We start from the raw sequence: 13,515 nt of genomic DNA on the forward strand, positions 1-13,515 counted from the left end.
ATGTGGTGTGTTACAAATTGGTTCAACGTTGTAGTTAAAACACTAGGTGTAGAGGGCCATAAATACCCCACAAATATGATTTTGGAGCAAGAATCATAGTTCTTGTTGATTATGTTTGGCATCAATATTATTGTTTGAATATAATCTTAAATACACAAGGTTATGTTTCCTTGAATGTAACAAGTATGTATGAAAGAGTGCTTCCTTGGAAAGGAGATTCATACTTTAGAATTTGTACATAAAGGAAGTTTATTTAAAAGGGTTTGAATCAGGTGATTGGTGTTGATGATGAAATTATCAAGGGAGAATAAAAGGATAAAAGTGTGATGAGTGCACTTGTATACATGATAAACACATATGTATGCAAGAATTTGGATGTCATTAAGATTAGCGTTGTAAGTATGTTGTTGGAAGGTATATTTCCATGATTTGAACCAATTAGTTGAGGAAATGATGAAATGTATTACCGAGATACAGTTGTGCATGAGTGAATACTATTTTAGATGCTTATGATCTTCAATGAAGGAGCATGAGTTATGACTAATGGGAATCTTGTGAAATATTGATATTTCCTAGCAATATTGTTTTGAAAGTTGTGAATTCCTTAGAATGGTTAAGGAATAGCTTTCTATGAGAAGGTTGTATGGCATAGGTCATACTTAAATATCGTTGAAAGGTTACATCCATGTATGGATGATGTGGATGTACTAAATATTCCCTTAAGTATGGGAAGTCTAGTAAATGGTAAAATGTCCTAAATGGTTGAAGTTGGTAATGCTAGAGATTAGAAATAGTCCTTGCATTGGATGTGTAAAATGGAAAGGCTTGAGTTGGAAGGTCTTAGCTCTAGTTCTAGGATAGGTGACCTAGATGTATAAGGTATGGTTCTCTTGAGAGAAAGGATAAGGTATATATGCATAGATCAACTAAGCTAATAAGAAAAGCATAAGGATTACTTGACTTGTTTTAGGGTATATTTAACACTAATTGGTTGCCTTAGCAGGACACTATGTAGCACATGATGGTTATAGAAGCAAGGGTGAAAGAGAAGACTCTCTTGGTAAAAGAGAGCCATATTGTTGAAAATTATGGTTAAGGATTGTTCAGTGGATGAGCATGAAGGTGAAGTCTTGCATATAATGCTAGCAGTGGAATTCGAGTGAAAAAAATGATGGGTAAAGTGATGCACATGGATATATGTGTATGTGAATATGAAGGAATGTGGGGCATACATAAAGGTACACTTGAGTGTCTTGCATTATTCATAACATGAATACATAGAATTGGTATGATTTCTTATGTGAATATGGAATAGTATGAAGGCATGCTGCCAATAAGGTCAAGTTGAGAAATTCTAACTTTTGTTAAAGTCTTATGCCTAATGAAGATGGGAATATCGTTGAATAAGATGGTGCAAGTGCTCACCTGGAAAGTGAGTCAGATTATTGTATGTATATTATATTTTCTTTATGGAAGAGGAAGGACTCTTGGTATGAGTGCTTATGCAGATTTCCATTGGGGCAATGGAAATTCCTTGAAGATGCTTTGAAATTCAAAAGGAAAGCCGATGGTAGGGTTGCGAGAGAAATGATAGATATTGGATAGAACTGTTGATGTTGTCCTTGATATGAGAAAGAACTTGAAGTATTAATATGAAATGGATTTTCATAAATGAACATGGAGACCAAGTAAGTATTAGTAAGGCTAAGGGTTGAATTTCCTAATGTTGCATGAGAACAAGAGTAAATATCTCAGGGGAGGAGCTAAACATTACGAGCTTCTAATGATGTTGCAAGTACCAATGTCTACCCATTTAAAGAAATAAAATGGACATGTTGTTATCATCCTTGAGGAAACATGGGATGACTAAATATTTTAAATCTAAATAAATCCATAATGTAGTGCAAGTTTGTATAGAGACTTATATGAAGTCTAGTTGAGTAAGTGTTATTAATATCAAGAGAGTAAGTAGTATGATCATGTTAGATCAGATAGAATGCACCAAAGTGATATTGCATGGAATATGGTCCCCTAAATGGAATTTGGAAATACTTGTCAAGAGAATACGATTATTAGAAAAGATAAAATAAATAGATGCTCAAATTATGTCTTTAATGGTAATGAAATTAAAGATAATGGTATTAATATAATTTATGTTCAGATAGTTGATATGCACAAGAATTCAAGGGGAAGGGTCCCCTAGGCTATCAAAGGAAATAATTGTGTTATTGAACCTATTGGAAATCATAAGAAATTTTAATAAAATTTACTTCATATGATTGATATGCTAAAGTTCAGATTGAACTTATAAAATTCCCTTGTTGAGTTGAACCAAAGGGAATGTTTGGAGAAATAATCAGTCAAGGAATGCTTGACAAAGTCAATGTGGATAGATAAACAATGAAGTCACAATTGTGAGAAACATTAAGAAGGGAATATTTCATTAATTGATATTTATGTATTGGCTTATATGATTTCATAAAAACAAAAAAGGCCAATTTTTAATTGAATTAAGATTAAGAATGCTTAATTAGTTTCTAAATTGCTATAAAATGTTGAAAAATGCATGAGTGACTACATGAAAATAAAATGAATTTTGGGATGTTGATTTGGAGATTTTTTGCATATGTTCTTATTTTTTAGACTAACAACTAATAAATGGATAATGTTATGCAATAAGAAAAAAAATGCAAATTATCCTCAAGAATCTGATATTAAAGGACATTTATATTGGGTGGAGTTTGAGGTAGCAGAAGTGCCTCTAGCCATCGGAATACCTTGAGGATAATGGAAATAAGATGCTTGTCAAGAAGTTGAAGGAGCCATATGGAATCCTTGATAAAACCATCGGCTGAGAATACATAATGATGGAAGCCATGTAGGTATGGAAATCGACCATGCAACAACAAAAGGTAAGTTGAGGGATTGGGTAAGAATTCGTTCAGGTTAAATTTATGTTTTGATGAAATTCTTTTCCATTTGGATGCATGAACAACATTGATACCTCACATGAGGTCTGTGTTGGGATGGAGTCCCCTCGGTCAATTTTGGGGCAAAAGGCCCAAGTTTTGATGTATAAAATATAAAGTCTCCGCGAATTATGGTCGCAGAGCGCATAGATAGTTAAAGAGTCATAAAGGGTTTTACCCTTGTTTATGTAAGTTGAGTCGGCTTTTTGAGGATCTACCCATGCTCCGCAGACCATGGGATTGTATGAATAAGTGTGTCTTAGAGAGTCTAAGACAGTAATAGAAGATGAAGATGAATGTAAGGGGTCAGTAGAAGGAATATCATAGAAGTCTTAGAGTAAAAGAAAGGCTCTGCAGTTGTGTGCGTAGAGGCCTAGAGTAGAGTCCACAGTTGCGTGCGTAGACCCCTACAGTTGAGTGCACAAGGAAGTCTTGAGTCTGTAAGTTGAACTGAATATTAATAAATAAGATTGTTGCATAAATACCCATGTTTATCTCTTTACTTCTATTTTATATGAATGAGCTTTATGTTGTGATGGGTTTATGAAATAATGATGTATTGATGCGCGACTTTACATGATTTATATTGTTATTTGAACGCAATTTTTTTCCGAGGAAAAAATACCGCGCTTTTCTATTAATCGAGAAATAAAAAAGCTACAAAAATGAATGTGTAAACATTCAGCTGAGTTTTCTTGTGCCATAGAGATGTTTAAATCTCCTCAGTGATATCGTTTTTACCATAACTTTTTAAACAAGAGACTTTGGGAGCTCTCCTGTTCACGGCCTGTATCAGCCCTATCAAAAATTTGAAGTTTCAAAACCTGTCACCATAGTATCTGGGCCTCCTTTTTTACAGGAAAACAGCCCAATACATATATCAAAGGAAAAAAACAAAAATACAAACTGTCTCTCCTGCACCAGGAGTATTTTCAAACAAGTTCATACAGATGAAGAAAAAAAGAGAGATAGAGACTAAGAGTATGGGGGAAGATCCGACACACAGATCTGTTCCTGAACTTGCTCCGTTATCCTCCAAGATCCCAGAGTCTGCTGTAGACCTGCTTTAGAATACCGGTCGGCTTCTTCATTTTTATCCCTGTAAATATGAGCAATGGAGAAAATATTAAAATGTGACTTTAGTCTTTGGACTTCTTCTAACAGAGGCAACAGCATATAATTTCTGCAAATAAATTTCTCATTGACCCAGTTAACCACATTTGCCGAGTCTCCAAAAATCTGAACTGTGAGGATATTCCTATGGATGAGCCAGCAGAGGAGCAATTTTAAAGCTGATAATTCAGCGAAATTGTTTGAACCCGACCCAAGACCTACTGATGCTTTTAAGGAATGCGAGGGACTTAGATGGATTATAATTCCGGCACCGGTGATATTGTTTTGAGCTGCCCCGTCAAAGAAAGCCCAGGGGATGCCCTCTCTGATAACGACTTCCACTCGCTGGTTTGTAGATTGGGAGCCCTCCGGTTCAGGTAAGCTAGCTAATATGGCTGAGGCTTGTAAAGCAATGACATTCACTGGGGTGACCTTTTCATTAAAGATGCAACCATTGCGGGCTATCCAAATACCCCAACAGACAATAGGAGGGAGATTTCTCATGTTTTTCTCAGGATAGTGAGTCCACCAATATTCCCATGCAGCTGATAAATTCACCCCTTCCCAATTCCCGGAAAAATTCAGAAGCTTTTTTGTTTCCTCCCAAACTGATTTAGTGAAAGGACAGCTCACAAAAAGGTGCGAGACAGATTCAGAGTCAGTTTTGCAAAGAGGGCATCTACTCGGCCCCAGCTGGATTTGAACGCAATTGATGTTAACTATTTATGTAAATATTATCTTGTTGTATGTTAAAGTTATCGAACACTTAGGCCGATCTGAGTAATTGTTGGGTTAAGAGTAATCTTTGATGCACGTAAGTAGCTGATTAGCATGTTCAGGGTCTACAAAATCCAGTGGTAGACCTTCGCAGAGGTCTAGAGGTCGATTCAAGGAAGTTATATTGATAAGCCTTTAAGGCTTATCGATCTGTGGCAAAGGTAGATTTAGGGCATAAGATGACATCACAATGATCTTTGTGTGCGAAACTTGGTTCCATCATCCCCCCATACTGCTTCGGGTGAGACTTCAGTCTGCGCTCTGCGGATTGATGCCGAAAGGGCCAGTAGTGTAGGGATTTGTTTGGTGCAACTAACTCTGAACCCAAGTCAGGACCCACTAGGCCAACAAATGGTTCTGTTGACGGGACTGGGATCTGCATAAAGATATGTGTGATTTTGTATCACTGGAATCCGACAAAGAAAGAAATTGAGAAGTGGTTGGATAGAAAGATCCACGAATTCACGGCGTAAGAAAATAGAAATCCCCGCCTGAAAAAAGAATAGTGGTTGGACAGGTACCTATACATAGAAATACACGAAATTTTCTTCTGTAACTTCCCCATCAAACTATACGAGTGGATCGCTAAATTGGCGGACAGCCAAGGAAGGTGGAGGCTTAACAGTCCAATAGTGTGGACCCCGAAGCTAGTACGAAAATTGGAAGCTTCCAAAGATAAGATCATGCGCATTGTTGATCACTGGCTTGATCGAGTCATAGGAGGATTTGTGACAAAATTCGTGGTTGATACCTCAGTCAGCTACAGTGAAGTGGAGCGACGCTTTTTCAAAGGACTACGAGATAAGTATTTGAAATATTTGAATACTTGGATTAAAATTATCTTGTGTGAAAAGAGGGTTATGCCACTACCTTGATGTTTGGATCTACGCGAAGTGGATGATTCTTTAGAAATCAGGAGAGAGCAGGTCCTGAATACAACCCATTGATAGAACCTCCTTCGAGTGATGACGAGGGAGTGGTACAGGCCTCACCGCGAAGCGTTGTATAGTTGATAAAGCAGGGTTTTTCATGAATACCTCATCCGCCCACACCACCTCCACCTTCACCTCCACAACATACACCTTCACCCACACCACCACCGCCTCTGCTACCATTCAATATGTCAAATACCATGAATTTTCCCATTTTTCAAGGGCTTCGTAAGTGAGGAACCGGATCAGTTTTGGTTCGTTGTAAAGGTTGTATGGACAGCACAGAGTATTACCGATGATCATATAAAGAAGGCGCAGTTGGTTACTACTCTACAAGATCGCACGTTGACATGGTACATTAAGTACTGCATCGATAACCCATTGGCATCATTAGTGGACACACAGACTGCTCTGAGTAAGGAATTTGGTAGGCCCAAGTCTCAATCGCAATTAGTCATTGGATTCAAGGAAATCATGATGAGGCCTAGTGAAACACCCTGGGAACTGGATTAGAGACTGAAGTGCCAAATCTGTGAGGCTAATATGAATCTCATGGATAGTCAGCACTACGAATGGTTTGTAGCCTCACTCCTACCCCACTTAAGGGTTGCTTTATTACAGCAAAAGATAGGGACTCGGGCGGAAGCACTGGAGATCGTGATGAGATTACATGAGACACCTATCCAAGACCCTGCTTTCGGAGTTCAACAAATTCAAGCAGAGTTGCAGAACTTCTGCTTGGAGTTGCAGAGCTTGAAGAAGGAAAAAGTTGCTCAGTTGGAGGTGCACGAAGAAGTTTGGTGCCTAAAATGTAAAATCCAGAGGCATGATAAAGATCACTGCCCTATTTTCGCAAATTATATTACTGTTGAAGCCTCGAAAATTGCTGCAACAACATTGGGGGATAACCACCCGGTCCGGACCTTAAAAGCAGCTCCTTTTCCGTTTGGTGTGGTGGCTCCGACTGTTCATCTAGGTCCAATTACCTTCTCCCTATTGCTATTGGTTTATAATGTATCTTTAACTACCAATAGATAGGGACATCAGATCACTTCTTCTTGCTGATCAGGCAAGAGAATGACCCTTAAGCTGATTTGGGTTCAGCCAAGCCACAATTAAAGTTTTGCCTCTTTGATGAGAGGACTTAAAAGAATGTAGAATTTATTCTAAATGTAAGCTTATTCTATGATACAAGCAAAAGAAACTAATCTAAATCCTATCTCAATTAGGCAGATATAGATCTAACCCAACTAAGAGCAAGATAATTAAAGTATTGAGATTTAGATATGTCTTGTTTATAATGAATATCAAGTTAATGAAGTAGTTCAATTAACTGATATTATGGATATCAAAACACATCCTATTGAGACTTTAAAACTGAAATAATAAACCCACAACATTCAGGAAGTAGTTCACAAAATGATATTGATTATCAAATCAATAAATCCAATAATTGAATAATGATATGTGGAAATAGTTCACAACACATTATCATTCAATAAATCAGTTCCATAAGACAGATTTCAGAGTAAATAGTTACTCAAAAATGAGAAATTAATCCATAAAAACAGAGATACATAATAACAAGATTGAGACAAATTACCCATATTGACAATAGTGCACAAAAATGAATAAAATGACACATTCTTGTCACCATAAAAATGAAACTGATATTTAAAACAGTAGTATTAAAAATACCAATTTATTGCATCCATTTCTCTGTCCTTGGTCTCCAACAGCCCTTTACATTGCTTGAACTTCTGCCTTCAAAACTAGAGCCACAATAGTGCAAGCTTTGTTCCTCTTGCATAATTCAATATACAAAGGGAAAATCCTCAATAATCCCCAGATCTGAGATTTTTCACTCCTCCCTCCTACAACTCTAAATTCCAATTACAATAGTGCTTTTAGAAGCTCTAAAATTGCAGAGGAGAGCAGCCCTTTTACATTCTGCAATCTGTTATTTATAATATTTGTGAAGGAATTTTTGGAGAGGAGAGTTTGTTGAAGAGAAATCTGCCAAATATAATTTTAATTGCTCCTAATTCTGATCTTCAATTGCTGGAGCATTCTCATTGCTTGAAATCCTTTTCTCCATATCTTTTCCACTGTTTTCCTGCAAAAGAAATCAAAATAAATTAAAATGCAATCAAAATATCATTTCTGGCAATTAAATCCAATCCAATCAAATTCTATTTAAATAAATAATTAAAAACAAAATATAAGCTCTGTATTGATGCTTGGAATGGTTTGATTGGTAAATGATATCATTGACCAATGGATCTGCAATTAGAAGAGGCTTTGGAGAAATGAAATTGAAAACAATAACTCAGAAAATTGATTTTGTTTTCAAAATTCGGAGCCTGATCTTCTGCCTGATTTTTGGCCCAATAAATGATCAAATCTGTTGGTGAAACCTCCTTCAAAATGTTCTCCTTGATTTTCTCTTTCCAATGAGCCGTCCTGGGCCTCATTTGGCCAAGTAGAACTCAATTTATGAGCTTCCAAAGTTGATGGGTCAAATCTGATATAAATCTGGAAATTCTGTTGCTGGGCTAAAAAAATGAGAATTTGAATTAAAAATTAAATCCTAAATTAGTCCCTAATTAATTCTAATTTAATTGCTAATTATAAACTAAACTATTTATTAATTTAACTAACTAATGATTTATAAACAAATCCATTCTTAATTAAAAACTAATCAATATTAATCTAATTAAAAAAACTAATTAATATGAATCTAAATGATATTTAAATTAATTAAATATTACATATAATTAATTAATTTAAATAATATAATATATTATATTTTATTTTAAATAATATAATACATTACATATATTAATATAAACCAATTAATATTACAAATACAACCTAACCATATTAACATATCTAATATATATAAAATACTAAAACTAACTTACCATATTACCATACGTTAAATAACTAACCTACATCATATAAAACTTTGCTTTTTATTCCCTTTTCGTTATCGGCATGAAAGGATGGATGGGTTAACGAACTTGTTTCGCATACATATAAGTTCCGATGCGAACGGTTATTGCCTTTTGCTTCATCGCATCGGCAAATCGGGAAGGAGGTGTCGGGGCTTTTTAATATAATGCGAAATGCCGATGCGATATATCGCATCGGGGGGTGGCTTATGGGTATATTGGTGGCTTTTAAAATATGTTGCGAATAGAATTCCCGATGTGATTATTATTTATTTTTTATATTTTTTTTGTTTTAAATTTTAATTTAATTAAATTAATTATATAATATATTAATTAATTTAAAATTTAATTTTAAACTTAAATTTTTTATTTTTTTTTTGTTTTATTTTTATGAACATAAGTTTCTTAAACTATAGCTACTTGGAAAATAAACGAAAAATAAACTGCAGCCACTTGAATGTTTAGATTTTTGAGATTAAGATTTGATTTGGCAATTGGAGTGAATTTCTTAAAACCCCGATAATTAATAATTTAGCTGCATGACTAAAAATGAAAAATGTTAGTAAAAACTTGCTACGGGTTAATATTTAAAATGAATGCCTTATTGAACTAATTTATTTACAAAATGCAATATTGTACATTTTATACATTTTTAACCCAGGCTAGATAAATGATGAGACTTCAAAGGAGTGCCATTTTCAAACCAGTTGACCAAATGAGGCGAAACAAGCGTCAATGAGAAGCTTATAAAAAATCGACTCTAACAAAGCAATCAAAACAAAAATCCAAAGAAAATGTAAAATTAACCAAAGCGTAGTGCAATCAACTAAAATAAAAATCCAAAAAGGTGCTTAGCCAAAATTTTTATAGAAAGGGTCCCCATTATTCGAAGCGGACGCATCAATAATGGGGGGTGTTGTGTTTTTACCACAACAATTACAGGGGGAGGGCCAATGTCCCTGAGGCAGAAGGCTGCCGCATGACCAAGTACAGGGCCCGCGGTGTGGTGTGCTATCTGTCAGGTAGCTGGAAAACATGTAACAGACAATTTTCACTTGCTGCAAAAATTTGTACAAATGTTGCAATAGTTATTCTGCAATTTCTGTAAATCGGTGGGCCAATAAGAGTGTAACTGTCATAGCTATGAATTGATGATGGAAATAACGCCTGCATATCGAACGCAAATAGAAACTCAACCTCTGTATCAAGGTGTTGGGAGCATGCAGAGGATATCAGGGGTGCAGATGAGGTCGAGGAGGAGGAGGACCCGGTAGAGGTCAAGGGCAAGTTATTTTCTATAATTGCGGAGTGCCAGGACACTACGTGCAGGAATGTACGATCCAGACACGTCCATCGTGTCGATACTGCACTCAGTTTGACCATGCGATAGAAGAATGTCCTATACTGATAGCTAAGATGTAGGAGAAGAATGCACAGCCTTAGCAGCCTCTGTTACAGGAAAATTTGGGCACATCAACCCCAGCTTCCAGATCAATATTATTAGGGTTTATCAACCCCTAATTCAATTGTTTTCATTCCCTAATGGAGTTAACCTACATCATGCTTACTTCCCAAGAATTTCATGACACCATTCATCCAAAAAATGTCCCTAAGGAGATCATCGCAGGTGGCCTTCTATCTGGCTGCAATGAATGGCAGGAACTACACTGTCTGGGTGTTATGCATTACACCTAGCCTTTGCTTCACCTGCGATGAGCGAGATCCATCGAATTTTTCAAATGAATCCATTGGATTCCTCATCCAATGGATGCTTCTAGAGGTTTCTAGAAGGATTGGGCTCGCTTTTGGATGAGGAAGGAGATGAATGAACCTTAATCAATTATCCCTTCCTCCACGGAACCACTTCCCAAATATGGCAAAGCATTCATGAGGGCCATTAATGGCCTAACCTCCTCTGTTCAGCTATAAAAGGACCAGGCATTCAAGGCTGGTCTAAGATTGAGACTTCTTAAGCTAAGGAAATGTTGCTTGGATGAGATTAGTAGAGAGAGTAATGTTATCATGTCAAATTGTTGTTTCCATGAGGAGAGAAGGGTTTGAAGCTAGGAGGATGACGCTGAATCGAACATGCATCTACATGGGTTGTAATCTTCCTTTCTATGAATAAAGAGTTCTATGATTTTTCCCATTCATGTGTTATGTGATGTATATTGTACTTTCGATTCTATAATATGTTTAGTTAATAGATCAATATGTATGCTTTGATGGTTTTCTGTCTCAGCTTGTGTGCAGGTACCTTCCAAGTGAGTTAAGTACGGAAGGGAGTGGCGAAAGTGGTCAAAGGGAAGAGGGATTGAGCGAGAGATACAGGTTGGTACTTTTTCTCATCTTTCTTTTATCTATTAGCTATAGGAAAAGCAATGGAATTACTTTAATTGTTGTTTTACACTTGCGACTAGGTCTAGGGGTTAGTCATTCGAAAAGACACTAAATTTGCCCATAACAAAATGGTGACTCCGCTGGGGAACGATCCTATCCCTTATAGTAGCTAATCAATCTCTTAGAACATTTTGACATACTTTACCCTCTGTCTTTCATCGAATTCAAGTCCAATTCATTGAAATTTGAGTCAATTTTGAGCATAAAATTGTCATTCTGCAATCATCGCAGCTCTGTAACTGAGACAGTGCAATGAATGGCACCCTCTGCACAGAGATAGTGCTATGCATCGCACTGTCCCTCACTCTGGCCTGCGCTGATTCCTTTTGGATCAGTTTTCCCATCTAGGAGCTGAAGCCTTAAGTCAATTTTCAGTTGTTTGAATTGTTTGTTGGATTTAGATGATTTCTTGTCTCTGAAAGCAGTCTTCGTTTCCTTGTTTCGACCCATTTTAGACTGGATTGTTAAATGTTTGTTTATGTATTTGTTTTATCATTTGTAGTCCATTGTAAAAGTAGTTTCAGTCGATTGTTTTGTCAAATACGAAGTGTCGTAAAATCTTCCTTCATTAAAATAATCGATTGGTCTACTTGTGCATCTGATTCATATTTTCGTTTAAGTGTCGAAAATCTTTGTTTCCTTAAAGTTGAAAGTGTCGTTTAGTCTTCCTTTATCTTTAAGTGAAATTTTCATAAATTGACATTTTTGTGAAAAGAGCTTTTGAATCATTTGTTCATTTGTTTTTCTTAGTGCATAATTCACATTAAGGAGAACTGAAAAGAAAAAGAAATACATGTAATTGGATTTAGAATTTGATTTTGTGTGCTCAAAAGGAATGGTTAGGGAAATTCATTAGTGAGTGCTCTTTTTTGTTTGATCCAAAAATTACTTGTATGCTCTATCCCTCATAGCTAGGATTTTCATTGTTGCAAACAAATGGAAAGAGTGCTTCTCATTCTAGTTGCATTTTTGGGAATTTCGGAAAACATCTCGTGGTGAACCTTCAAAGCTTAATTTAAGCAAGATCAACATAAAATATACATCAATTAACCTAGTAACGCATTGGAATTTAACGCAAACATCTAGAGGTGTCTAGGCTAGAGACTTGTGCCAGCGTCTTTAAACCTAGTGGTTGTCGTTTTCACTGAGGTTGGGTGATTCTTCCTCTCTGATTCAATAAGTACTAGTACAGACTTGTGCTCCCTGTACCGTCGAGTATATAGTGGGAGACCCCAATAGGTTTAAATCCTTTATCCATAGGAAGCCGAGTCTACCGCTTTACTGATCACAATGCACAGCATTCCGGAAGACTGACTATTGTACGGTAAATCCTTGGTAATTTATCTTTAATTTACCACCAAGGTGTATATTGCAGTTTTGTGATTAGTTTGGTAAACCCTCTCGCTTAATATCTCCAGAGTAATCACTTTTGTTCCTTTTCGACTCCTTAAAATAAAAGGTCCATCTGAGCACTTGTCCTTTCAAGCTCATTAAACAATGAAAGCGACTAGAGTCATCTTTTGCTTTTTCTCGACTCTTAAAAAATGAAAAAGCAAAGTTAAGTTCTAGTGTCGTAAAAATTAATTTTTTGCGGATAACATCCTCCACGCTTGTTTTTTAGTTGATCTTACGTTAAAACATATAGCGACAAATTCGGAGTCCACCAATCAAGGAATTCCTTTTGATGGGAATCCTAGTCCTTTTCCTCCATTTGGAAATATTGGTGCTCCTTACATGGCTACATTATCCCTACCGAGATTTACCATTGGCTTTTCAGTATGGTTGTTTTCAACCTCCTTGGTTCAAAATGTCGTGATTTCTCCGCAATCAAGTACACCTCCAACTAGACAAACTCAACCTCCAGTTGATCCTAAAGTTGACCCTTTGCCTTCTTCCTCGGTCGTTTCTGCCTCCCCTTCTTCCTCTTCGCCTGGCGAAAGTATTGGTACTAGTAACCAGGTGGCTAAGAAGAAGAAGAAAGGGAAGAAGAAGAAGAAGAAACAAATTCAGCAAAGGGGCAACCAAGTAACCATTGCTTTGAATGCAACATCAGATGAGAAACCGTCCATCAAGCCTCACAAATTTCGATATCCATGCAAAATTTGTGTGGGAAACCATATTGTTCAAAATTGTCCTAATATTCCTCAGATCTTAGAAGAATGTTCTTCTCGTTCACATCATCCTGTGTCATCAACTTCTAGAGATCATGTTGGTGACATACCATCAACTAGTGGCAGTAAAGATCATGGAAAGAAGGGAAAAGTCAAGTTTCCATGTAGGTTATGTGAAGGGGATCACCTCATTCACCTTTGTCCCTATCTGGATGAAGCCAAAAGAGTGTTGGATAACCGGCCTGCTTCACCGTAGCGA

The sequence above is a fragment of the Pinus tabuliformis genome, chromosome 7, assembly GCF_031772625.1.
Source record: "Pinus tabuliformis cultivar Carrire ecotype Pingquan chromosome 7, CPIR1, whole genome shotgun sequence".
NCBI lineage: Eukaryota > Viridiplantae > Streptophyta > Pinopsida > Pinales > Pinaceae > Pinus > Pinus tabuliformis.